This window comes from Aquarana catesbeiana, linkage group LG05 (assembly GCF_042186555.1).
Source record: "Aquarana catesbeiana isolate 2022-GZ linkage group LG05, ASM4218655v1, whole genome shotgun sequence".
Lineage (NCBI taxonomy): Eukaryota > Metazoa > Chordata > Amphibia > Anura > Ranidae > Aquarana > Aquarana catesbeiana.
The window spans coordinates 25,035,330-25,049,132 of record NC_133328.1 but is presented as its reverse complement, the minus strand read 5'-3'; positions in this window follow the sequence as shown (position 1 = coordinate 25,049,132).

Sequence of the window (13,803 nt, the reverse complement as noted above, 5' to 3'; positions counted from 1 at the left end):
GTGTCATGTACCACCTATGATACATTTTTTGGAAATTATCCCAATGCTCGACACAAGAGGACATAATGAAGCTCGAATGTATGGCTTTCAACCATTGTTGTAGGGAGGATTCTTTCTGCAGATCTTTTTCCCATTTGCACATGTCAGTCGTTTTAGTCAATAATATGGGGTCAGGAAATTAGTAAAGTAAGACAGTAAAAGAAAGAAATCCCACGAGTCGATTTGGGTGAATTTCCCTGAAGGAATTCCCAAATAGAATTTGGAATTTCTACATGTTCCTTGCATTTAGTGGTTGAATGAAAGTGTCCGATTTGTAATGACCTATAAGCGTCATTAGGTAAGCCGCTTTGATGTAAGTTGTGTGTGAAGTTTATACCTCGTTTATGGCAATATCTCGCGTCAAAGTCCCTAATTAACTATTCATATGTTTTTGACTGGAATATTTAGTTTGTGTGTGTTTCTTGTGTGTGGTGTACTGGAAAATAACGTGCGCCATGCTTTAAGGGTGGCTTCAAGAGTGCTGGCGCCATCTTATGGGTGTCATGTGCCCAATGGACTGTAGAAATCCGTGAGTTTGCGGAGCCCTTCTTGCTCCTTCCTCTTCCCCCGCATGCCTCCCCTACCTCTCTGGCTCTGCAGCATGTGTCGGGTGTTTGAGTGAAAGTCTCACGGCTGCCTTATGTTGCTTGTCGGATTCTGTGAAGCCGGAGCTCGGTCACAGTGCGGCCATCTCCTCAGACTGCCGGCCACGCCCCCACCCCCCCAAGGTCCTTTTCAATACTAGATTCTACCAGAGGTTCTCCCCTAGTGTATAGATTGAATTCATATTTTTGACACCCAAGTGCATTATTTGCATTATTTTTAACTTTTCTAAATTAAACCTCATCTCCCATGTAGTTGTCCACCCCATTAATTTGTTCATATCTTCTTGCAAGGTTTCCACATTCCATGTTCCAAGTTCCAAGTTATTGCCCTGCTTAGCTTAGTATCGTCCGCAAATACAGAGATTGAACTGTTTATCCCATCCTCCAGGTCGTTTATGAATAAATTAAATAGGATTGGTCCCAGGACAGAACCCTGGGGGACCCCACTACCCACCCCTGACCATTCCGAGTACTCCCCATTTATCACCACCCTCTGAACTCGCCCTTGTAGCCAGTTTTCAATCCATGTACTCACTCTATGGTCCATGCCAACGGACCTTATTTTGTACAGTAAACGTTTTGTCAAATGCTTTTGCAAAATCCAGATACACCATGTCTAGGGGCCTTCCTTTATCTAGATGACAGCTCACCCCCTCATAGAAGGTTAATATATTGGTTTGGCAAGAACGATTCTTCATTAATCCATGCTGATTACTGCTAATGATACCGTTCTTATTACTAAAATCTTGTATATAGTTCCTTATCATCCCCTCCAAGAGCTTGCATACTACTGATGTTAGGCTAACTGGTCTGTAATTCCCAGGGATGTATTTTGGGCCGTTTTTAAATATTGGTGCTACATTGGCTTTTTTCCAATCAGCTGATACCATTCCAGTCAGTAGACTGTCAGTAAAAATTGGGAACAATGGTCTGGGAATTACTTGATTGAGTTCCCCAAGTACCCTCAGGTGCAAGCGATCCGGTCCCAGTGATTTATTAATGTTAAGTTTCCCAAGTCTAATTCTAATTCTGTCCTCTGTTATCCATGAGGTGCTTCCTGTGATGTGTCATGAGGATAAACACTGCAGTTTTGGTTACCGAAGCCCCCCAATTCCCTCGTGAAGACTGAGGAGATGAATAAATTCAATACCTTCGCCGTCTCCCCATCCTTTGTAACCAGATGTCCTTCCTCATTCTTCATAGGGCCAAGATGGTCTGTCCTCCCTTTTTTACTGTTTATACACTTAAAGAATTTCTTGGGATTTTTTTTGCTCTCCTCCGCTATGTGTCTTTCATGTTCTATCTTAGCCGCCCTAATTGCACCCTTACATTTCTTGTTGCATTATTTATAAAGTTTGAATGCTGATGATGATCCCTCAACCTTGTATTTTTTTGAAGGTCTTCTCTTTTGCTTTTATATGCATTTTTTCATTGGAGTTAAGCCATCCTGGACTTTTGTTCACTCTTTTGTTCGCTTCTGCTTGGAATTTATTATTTATCTGCAATGAAAAGAAGAAAAAACACAAAGGAAAGATAAACTCTCCAAGATAGTCACTAAGTGGCACACTTCAATTCAGTAAAACACACATCGCTTTATTGAAAAATTATTCAATTAAAATGGTAAATCCAATTTCTTCACCAATACTTGTTAAAATAAAAAGACAACGTTGTCTTGCTGACAGGAAGGTGCTGCACACTCACCCATCCAAACTACCATTCACTCACAGGGGAATCCAGTTAATGAGTCCTAGTAATCAAGGATTTTGGGGCTTGTGATAGTGAAGCAAGTGTCCCAAAGACTCTTAAGGTCCGTACACACGGTCAGAAAATCTGAAGATAAATTTCATCCGATGAATGATCTGCCGATTTTCTGATGGTAAGTATGCTGCTTTTGACAGCCGATTCCGAATTTTCGGCAGACAAAAACTGGATGTGCAGGTTTGAAAATTCTTGTCTGATGTGACCACAACGTCTGATTTTTCTTTTCATTAGTATGGTTTTCTGACAAAAAAAAAAAATCTGAAGAGCAAGACTAGGCATGTTCAGAAATGAAAGAACACATACAAAACAATTCAACACATTACGTCAATTCTGACCTTGAATTCTGTCGTCAGAAAATTTTCTGATGGTGAGTACCCTCTTCACTTTCAATTTGAGACTAGCATTAAACGAAAAACTGATGAAAATTCATCCAAAAATCTGACCGTGTGTACAAGGCTTTAAGCCCCATATACACTATTAGATTTTCTGCAGATTTTTGCCTCAGATTTACCAAAACCATATAGTGCAAGGGCCTGCCTGATTGCAATCAAAAATTTAAACTCTTATAGGGGTTGTAAAGGTTCATGTTTTTTCACCTTAATGCATCCTATATGAAAAAACACCTGTTCCCCCCCCCCCCCGTTTTACTTACCTGAACCCTTGAACTACTCTCTGCTAGGGGGTTCTCAGCTGCTGATTGGATAGATTGATAGCAGCGCAGCCATTGGCTCCCGCTGCTGTCAATCAAAACCAATGATGCGTCCGCCAGGGGGCAGGGCCAAGTCCTGCATTCGATGGCTATGGACGCAAATGCTGGACTTGGGAGCACGCCCGCAAGGTAACCCCCCCAGGAGAGCGTTTCTCCCAGGGGGTTATCTGATGCGAGGAGGAGCTGAGAGAGCCGCCGAGTGACCCCAGAAGAGCAGGTTCGGGGCCACTCTATGCAAAACGAGCTGCACAGTGGAGGTAAGTATGACATGTTTGTTATTTAAAAAAAAAAAATTACTTTTGGTGTCACTTTAAGGTTTGACCTCATATTATATGGTTTTGGTAAATCTGAAGACAAAAATCTGCAGAAAATCTAATAGTGTGTATGGGGCCTCAGCCCATAATCCGCTCATAAACCGTATGATTTCTCCTGAGTGACATCATCTACAGGTCACAGCAGAGTGGAACAAAGCTTACGCGTTTCGCACTATACAGAGTGCTTAGTCATAGCTCATGACTAAGCACTCTGTGTAGTGCGAAACGCGTAAGTTTGTTCCACTCTGCTGTGACCTGTATTTTGGATGACACTTTATTGAATAAAGGCAAATATTTTTGGAGTGCGGCTGTCCAGGATTTCTTTGATGTCTAACTGCTACTGCATTGCCAGCACCTGGACTTCTAGACTGAAGGAGATGCCTTTTACTTTGATCTGACCCACCTGGAGCGGTGATACTCTCTCTCCCTCTCACCGCACTCTCACCGTTAAGGCTGACCCGCTAGCTGCTTGGCCGCCAGAGGCATCACCTGCGTGATGTTAACACACTGACATGTTTCGTTAGCCTATCGCTAACTTCCTCTATTGTATTAATGAAAAGAAAAAGAGTTAAGCCTCGTACACACGATCGGACTTTCCGACAACAAAACCGTGGAATTTTGTTCGAAGGGTGTTGGCTCCAACTTGTCTTGCATACACACGGTCACACAAATGTTGGCCAACAATTTACGAACGTAGTGGTGTACAAGACGTACGTGATATCTCCATTACGAACGCTAGTTTTACAAGACCGAGCGCTTCCGGCTCGTCCTTGATTCCGAGCATGCGTGTTTGTACTTTGGACTTTTGTCCGACGGACTTGTGTACACACGATCAGAAAGTCCGACAACAGACATTTGTTGGCGGAAAATTTGAGAGCATGCTAGCCAACATTTGTTGGCGGAAAGTCCGACAACAAATGTCCGAAGCAGCGTACACACCGTAGGACTTACCGCCAACAAGCTAACATACAACATTTCCCGTCTGAAAATCCGATCGCGTGTACGCGGCAATACTATAGAGGAACTCTACCAGCGCGTGAAATTTGAATTTTGAACAACTTATTGAAATAAAAAAAAAGTTATGCCCACTTTTTCATGACTTTCGGTACTAGACTTCTATATATCATTTTATTTTGTTTTTCTTCCCTCTATGCATCAGGAAATAGATCAGAAGAATGACTTAAAGAACATTGTATCCTATTAAATATTTTATTCCTCTATTCTTTTAATTAAAAAAACAAACACTTTACTTTGATAGTCAAAGTGCTTTCCCAGACATTTCAACAATAATATTTTAAGGGGTCAGATTCTAACAACCGTGCGTTTGACATCATGCTCTAGACAGCGATGAGAAATAAGTGGATGCTTCCTCTCCAGATATCATCTTGAATGGAATGTAGTTCAAAGTAAAGTGCATGTAATATTAATGTAAATTGTATTCGCATAGCGCGCGTTCCCTTCTAGAGATACAGCAGTACATGAAGTTCCCGATTAAATATGCACTTCACATTTGGGTTTTGTTAAGAAAAAGCAGCATTAGAAATGGGCACTGTCTGCAACAGGGCTTTTTGTATGACTGTAAATGTGTGTTGTGCTCGCTGCCAGGGTGACTTCCCCTTCAAAGAGTTTAAATTCAAAATTCTCATACATTGTTAGTGAGTTCCCAGGGTTACTTGCTTGCTGAGCTATATTTTTGTGATAACATAATATATATTGTATACGGCCATTTAACGGAACTGTATTCCTTGGAAAAAAAAGTTTAAAAAAGTCAACTTGTAAAAGAACATTAACAACTTGACCTCTGAAATGTTTTACCCCCTTCATGACCAGGGCATTTTTTGCTATTCGGCACTGTGCTACTTTAACTGGTAACTGCGCGGCCATGCAACACTGTACCCAAATTAAATTTATATCATTTTTTTCCCACAAATAGAGCTTTCTTTTGGTGGTATTTGATCTGGGATATATTGTTTGGTGTTGAGGCCAAATATATAAATTTCAGTCTCAGACGACGCCCGGGAAAAGCACACATATATGCTTTGCAAGATGGATGGATGCAGTAGTTATACTCTTCTGATCTGAACACACAATTACTTCAACAATGCAATAAGGTGCTCCTGCCCATTTGATTCCCCGTTGGGGGGCGTTAAACATGTGACCACTTGTAAGCCTCACAGATTGGGGTCGCCCCTTTGGGTTGAGGGCATGGACAGGCTCTCAGTGGGTCCGGGATCGTACTTGAGAGGATTATTTGGTTTTTAAAGAAGTCTCTGGTTAAGCGAGCCTTCCTGGCAGAAAGGAAATGTAAGGCCCCCCTGAAGAAGACCATAAGCTTTGAGGTTGAAATGCATCGGGGCATTTCCATACATCGGATTGGAGTGCAATTTCAAGTGTAACAATGGAACACTCTTGATGTATAACCTTTCCTAGCCTAATTTGTCACGCCTTGTATATACCAGACTGCAAGCACTGAACTTATTCTCTCTGCAGAAGAAACGCTTGAGAGGGAATATGATTTCAATTTACAAATACCGTACTGGTGACCCCACAATAGGGATAAAACTTTTCCGCAGAAGGGAATTTAATAAGACGCGCGGCCATTCGCTAAAATTAGAAGAGAAGCGGTTTACCCTTAAACTGCGTAGAGGGTTATTTACTGTAAGAACGGCATGGATGTGGAATTCCCTTCCACAGGCGGTGGTCTCAGCGGGGAGCATCGATAGTTTCAAAAAACTATTAGATAAGCACCTGAATGACCGCAATATACAGGGATATACAATGTAATACTGACATATAATCAAAACGCATAGGTTGGACTTGATGGACTTGTGTATTTTTTCAACCTCACCTACTATGTAACTATGTAGGATAGAAGGAAGAATGGATGGGACAAAATACCATCAAACTCTGGAGGAAAATTTGCTGCTCTCTGCCAGAAAGTTGTCGATGAGAAGAAGGTTTACCTTCCAACATGACAATGACCCAAAGCTCACAGCAACAATGAGGCACACAGTGATTGGAGGAGAAAAAGGTGAATGTCCTTGCATGGCCTAGTCAGAGCCCAGACTTAAACCCCATTGAAAATCTGTGGAACGACTTGAAGACTGCACCATCAAATTTAAATGGGCAAATATTGCAAAGTCTAGATGTGCAAAGTTAGTAGAGGCAAATCCCAACAGACTAAAGGCTGGAATTAAAGCAAAAGGTGGTCCAAGAAAATACTGACATAAGGGGGGGTGATCCTTTTTCCAACTCAGTGATTCTGTTTTTGTTTTTTTTTTCTGACATGTTGGTGTTATATCTTTCACTTGGATGTTATAAGCTGCACTAGGAAATACAGCTGTATAAAACAAAAATGGTGTCTGTCTTTATTTCGGGCTGTAAAGTGTGATTATTTTAAAGTTTTAAATTTGGGGGGTGGGGGGATTCGTTTCTATACCCACTGTACCTGTTGATTTTGCCAGTTTCTATCTGAGAAGTTCTTTATTAGGTTAACCACTAAGTCCCAATGCTTGTAAGTCAGTGCCGGGACAAGGTCACCCGGTGCCCAGGGCTAAAATGGCCTCCCCCCCTAGTTCTTACGAAACAATACAATTTAATTAGATTTAATGAATTTGAAACAGAGTTGACTCACACATTTTAACTATATTTCTATTTTATTAATGGAACTTAAGAAGTGCAAATAAACAGATCACCGGGTAAGTGGGGATTTAAAAAAATATGGGGTTAATCTGCTTTAGCCAGTTTTTAGTCTGGGCCAATTCTGACATTGCCCTCATACATGTAAAAACAAACACTTTTTTGCTAGAAAACTATTTAGAACCCCCAAAACATATATATTTTAGGCAGAGGCCCTAGAGAATAACTTGGTGAGTGTTGCATATTTTTATTTCACACAATATTTGCACAGCAGTTAGTAAAACACAATTTTTTGGGGGGGAAAATATACTTTAATGATGTTACGCCAATTAAATAGATACCAAACATGTCACATATTACTCCCTCCCCCCCCCCACCCACCACCTTCCACGGCTTTCTCGGGCTCTCCCGTCCCACCAGGAGACCCGAGCGTCCAGCCGGCATGTCCGCCAGCCAGCTGGACAGCCAAGCAGAGCCGAGATTTGCATTAATCGCCCGTTCATAATAGTAACCCGGAAGCGATGACATCATTTCCGGTTTACTTGGAAACCATCGGCGCCAATTTTTGAAAGTCGAAAGCATTCAGAAACACCGATCTTGGTGTTTTGAATTCTTTTAAGTGCAGAGGAGGGGTTTGGGGTCTTATTGACCCCCAGATCTCTTCATAAAGAGGACCTGTCACATGTCTATTGCTGTCACAAGGATGTTTACATTCTTTGTTAAAGCAATAAAATTGATTAAAAAAAATAAACCAACAGTGTAAAAGTAAAAAAAAATGAAATAAATTAATAATGAAAAAAAAAAAGTCCCCTTCTTCCTGTGCTTGTGTACAAAGGCGAACGCGTGCTTTCGTCCCGCACGCATGCAAACAACTATCGCCCCACACATGAGGTATCACAGCGAACGTCAGATCATGGGCAGTAATTCTAGCACCAGACCTCCTCTGCAAATCTGGGTGTAAAAAAGTGTAGCGCTGATATACAAAAAAGAATATGACTAATAAAAGGATACCCCCCTATATAGAGGTGGGTACATGAAAAAGTGCATACAGGTTTACTTTAGTGGAAATATTAACTTATACCAAGATAAACCTGGCTACATAAACAACTTAATATATGCAAAGATAAAAAAGTGAAAAAATGATTGATTCAGTGAATGTAAACAAGTGCCCAAAACATAATCATACCACAGCAAATCTAAAGTGACAACCTGTTAAGGTTTTTAAAGCGTCGCCTATGGACAGTAAAATTGATGTTGTTTGTCGCCGTTGCACAGGCGTGCGCAATTTTAAAGCGTGACATGTGTGGTATTTGTTTACTCAGGGTAACTTCATCTTTTATATCTTACAAAAAAAAAAAAAATGGGTTGTGTATTGTGTTTTTTTTTGCATTAAAATTCCAAGACGTGTATTTTTTCCCCCAAAAATTGCGTTTGAATAAAAAAAGTTGCGCAAATACCGTGTGACATAATATATATATATATATATATATATATATATATATATATATATAATGTTTTGGGGGTTCTAAGTAGTTTTCTAGCAAAAAATACTTATTGTTACATGTGAACAAACAGTGCCATAAAAGAAGCAGTTAAATGCCACTGGTCACTAATGAATCAGTGACCAGTGGCAATACATTAACCCCCTCCATGTAATAGCATTGTTAATTAATTAACCCTCCCCAAAGAGTTAACCCCCCCCCCAGCCAGTTCATGCTAACACTATAACACAACATTACACTGTCAATGTGAACAGGACATAAGGAAGCAGGATCCGCCAGCCCAGTGCCTTAGTTAAAAATGGGTTGTAAACCCTCATGGTTTTTCATCTTATTGCATTCTATGCATTGAGGTGAAAAACCTTCTGTGGTGCTGCAGCCCCCCCCCCAAGCCCCCATTATACTTACCTGACACTGATCTTTCTCTCTTTCTTTCGGGAACGAGCACACCAGCTCTACCTGGTGTCTTGTGGATAGATTGATAGCAGCGCAGCCATTGGCTCCCGCTGCTGTCAATCAAATACAATGATTCAGTGCCGAGGGGGCGGGGCCCAGTCCTGCATTCTGTGTGAATGGACACAGATGCGGGACTCGGGAGCACCCCCGACAGGTGTCCACCAAGAGAGAGCACTTCTCCAACGTAGACCCTCGATGCGGGGAGGAGCCACCAGTGCTGCCGAGGGACCTCAGAAGAGGAGGACGGGGCCACTCTGTGCAAAACCAACTGAACAGTGGAGGTAAGTATGATATGTTAGTTTAAAAAAAAAACATAAAAACAAGGTTTACACTTTTAAAAGCGGCGGGAGGGGTGCCCCTTCCCCTCCCGGTGCTTCCCGGCCGTTCCTGGGTTTACCTGATCGATCAATGAAGCCCGGGGGAGATCCGACGCGTCTGTTAGCTGGGTATGGAGAAGAGTAAGGCCAAGATGGCTGCCACTCGTCTCTATGCCCTTGGAGGACTGGAGTGATGTTTAATATCACTTCTGGTTTCTGGGCCATAGTAATTCTTTTTTTAAATTGTTTTTTTTAAAGCAAAAGTTAAAAAAAAATGTTTTTGATCTTTTGCTTTTAAAGGTAAATAAGAGATCTGGGGTCCATAAAGAGGACCTGTCATCCTTATTTCTATTACAAGGGAGGTTTACATTCCTTGTGTAGCACCCTCTTCCTAGAATAGGGCTACAGGTACATTTAGTTATGCTGGGTGGTAGCCAACCTGGCTAATTTGTAGTGTTTAATGGATAAATGACTTATGTTCTAATTCTATTCGGTTGTGGCTTCTCCCTTTTTGTCAGTAGGTGGCACTGTTGCCTTTGACACTAGTATGATGAGCTAAAGTATATTCAAGTGATGGATAAACATACTTCTCACAGCCAATCATATTTGCTGCTATGAATGCTGGGAAAAGCTATTTAATGGAAAGAAGTTAGGTGATCAGGGTCAGTCTTCCCGCCCAGGGCTGTGGACTGGATGGATGTGTGTACAGTTCCTGGCTGCTAGGCCAGAAGACTGAGGCCTATCCAGGTGGCTGCCGGCTGCTGGGCCTGTCTGAGGCCTATCCGGGTGTTCCAAGATTATGCTGAGAAAAGCCTGCCAAAGATCCGGAAACAATTCTGAGAGGGATGGAAACCTGAGATGAAGTAACAGAGATGACTCTTGCATGGACCAGGGACCCATGAAGAACCTGGGAAAGCATCAAGACGGAATCACCCATAGAATCCCTACACCTTCCGTGAGTTTAGTGTAAGAACTCCTCTGTAAGCCTGGTACACACGATCGGATTGTTGGCCAACAAAACCGTGGACTTTTGTCCAAAGGGCGTTGGCCCAAACTTGTCTTGCATACACACAGCCACATAATTGTTGGCTAACAATTACAAACGTAGTGACCTACTAGACATTCTACGTGGTTTTTCAGTTCTTTAGCGCCACCCTTTGGGCTCCTTCTGCTAATTTCGTGTTAGTAGAAATTTGGTGAGTGTTGACTTGCACTTTTCTTTTCGCGTCTTTCATTTAGCGCTTTTCATTTTGTGCTTTTCAGTTCATTTCTGAACGGCCGTTCATCAACCAGCCATGTTGCGGAATCGGAGGAAATAAAGTGTTATTTATTATTGGCCTTTGAGTTATTGCTTTGACATTATTTTTTTGGTTGAATAATAATGATTTGATTTGGTATATTTTCTATATTTTTGGATGTATAGAATGCACTTTTTGGTTGAGTTCTATTGGCAGATAGCATGTCTAATTTTATTTGTTTTATTTTTTTAATGCACAATAAAAAAATTGTGTAGAGGGGGCGTGTCTGGACGAGCACCGAGGAGGACGCGAGCTAGCTAAGCTCCTCAACAGCGCTCGGAATCTGTCGCCATCCGGACACCAAACTACCTCCTGAGGCCCCATCACCTCTGTACAGCCTCCCGGACCCCCCCTGCTACACTCCGGGACGGGTCTTTCCTGGCTCCAGCTGCACATCTTGACCCGGGCCTACGGATCGCGCCGCGCCGGGGTCCCGGTCGCCATCTTGGGGCCTACTGCCTGCACGGGGCCTCCGGCCTGGCGTCCCTGTGACCCGTGCGCTGAGCGGGCATCTGCCCTGGGTCGGTGGCCTCCCGTCCCACCGGAGATTGCCGGGGACCAGCGGCGGTGATCTGCTTACAAATCCGCAGCTTCTCTTCCCTGAGGCCGGTCGCCATCTTGCGGCCTGTGGCTCGATCGGAGCCTCCGGCCTGTAGTATCCAGGCTCCGGACATCAATCAGAAGCAGACCGGCCTTCTTCATTAACTGGGACACAGTGAGTAACAGCATCCACCTTTTACCTAAGTTGGACACTAGATTCCTCTTCTAGAAGCGGCGCCCACCCAGTCGGGCGGAACCGCTAGGAAAGTCCGCGGCTCCGGCCTACCTCTGGAGGCCGGCGGCCATCTTGGTGCGCCATATACACCCTTTCAGACTCTCTGCCTCACCGAACCTCACTGAAATCCCCTTACTGTTTTCTGCAGCAAGATCCCCCCCCTAAAGAGCCGTGCTACATATCACCTGCTGGGACTTTGTCTATAGATTTTGATTGTCTTTCTTGAGCCCTAAATAATACTGCAGCTCCTGACTGACCGCTGCCGCTAAGAAGATTCGTGGCTCTGACCTGTGTTTGGAGACCAGAAGCCACCTTTGCGCCCCTAATGGGAATTCCTCTGTACGCTGATAGTACCTTAATGAATGTGTGACTTTGCTCAGATGTGAGGGGGGTGCTCTTTACAGCTATCGGCCATATAGTTCCAATTATGCCCGCAAAAACATCTAAACACCGGTCTGCCCCAATTAAACGCCCAAATAAGAGATCACTACTCAATCCAGCCTCCACTGGCTCTATTCAAAAATACTTAGCCAACGCACGTGGTAATCAAGCCAGAGCCTCGAGAACAAGCGCATCTCCATCATCCCGCACCGCATCGGCGAGAGAGAGCTCTCCAGCATCCTCCTACTGCTCGGATCTCATGGATGATCCTGGATCCCCCGCGGGCTCTGAAATGTCTGTACTTATGAGCGGTCTCAAAAAAGAACTCGCAGGCATGTTTCACGGCTTGGAGAAATCCATTGAAAAAGAAATAACTGCAGTTAGATCTGATATGTCACATATCTTGGTCAGAGTGGAGGAAACAGAGCAGCGACAAGACACGCAAGCAGTAGCTATCAAAGAACTGCAAGACACTGTTACCCAGTTGGCGTTTGCCCATCGTGCATCTCTATATAAGCTTGAAGACCTCGAGAACCGTAACCGTAGAAATAATATACGTGTTAGAGGTCTGCCGGAAGCCACTGGAGACTCTGATCTTGAACCTTCTATAAGAGGCATTTTCAATACTATTCTGGGTAATCCTGCCACTGCACCGTTACGCTTCGACCGTGTGCATCGTGCCCTACGACCCCGTAATGCTAACTCAGATCTGCCCAGAGATGTTATATGTCGCCTGCATTACTTTGAAGATAAAAATGCTATCATGGTGAAGATGCGGGGACTTCCTATCATTGATTTTGACGGTGCAACTATTACCATCTATCCAGATCTTTCCAAGGATACTCTAGATCGTCGTAGAGCTCTAAAACCGCTCCTTGACCGACTACGCTCTGACGGGATCACATACAGATGGGGCTTTCCTGCCTGCCTAATTGCCACAAAAAATGGTCGCTCCCATACGCTGAGATTTCCTGAGGAACTTTCAACTTTTCTGCAGGAGTTGCATCTCCCGCCCATGGAACTTCCAGGCTGGCAGGACCCAATTCCTAAATTCTCCTGCCCTATGGACGCTCTCTGGAAAAAAAACCCCTCAAAGAAGAAGTGCACTTCTCCCCCGGGCTCTGCACAAAAACATGGCTGAACCATTTACTTTTTCACCCATACCTCTATCATTAATGTGGACGTTTCTCTCCTACAGGGTTTCTAGAAAAGATGTTTTCCTTTTTTTTTTTTTTTTTTTTTTTTTTTTATAGTCCGACTTTGGCCGCTATGTTTTTCCTACTTTCTCCTGCTTACTTATGACTAAAGCGGACTCGCCATTACTCTGACCAGTGTTTGATCTTCCCTTTTTTCTTTTCTTTTGGATTTTATGGATCAAGCACTGGGCTGGTCTACATTTTTGATGTCCTGTAGGATGTACACTGTATATACTGAGTCTGGTTCTATTTGTACGGTTTTTCATATTCCTAATTGGAACTTATTGTTTTCTTGCTAGCTGCAAGTTATTTGTTAATTTGTTTCTTCTTTCCACAGGCCGTGTGCTGTCGGGGCACATACCCCTCACTACCTCCCTCCTACAGCGTAACCCCGCCCCCCACCTCCTTCTGGGGTAGGCGAGTGCGAACGGCCCTGAAGTTGCCCCATTCCGCCCTTGCTCAGGGATTGGGATGGCCTTTCACTCTCTCTTTCCCCAACGGGACCACTGCAGATTTCTGCGTGACATTCATTCATTTCCCACAAGTTCTTTAATTTACATGTATATCTTCTATATATGTTTACCCTTTCCCATCTCTTCTCATCTCTCTCTTTACTTACTTTCTCTTCCCTTTTCTCCTTCACTTCCTCCTTCCTGCTGGCATGCCTGGCTAACTTGTTTGAAGGCTCACATCTTATTTCTAAATGGCTAAGTTAAAGATAGTGTCCTATAATGTTAGGGGTCTTAATGTTGCTGCTAAACGACACCAAGTATATCGGGAACTGAAACAAGCTACATGTTCCATTGCCTTTCTT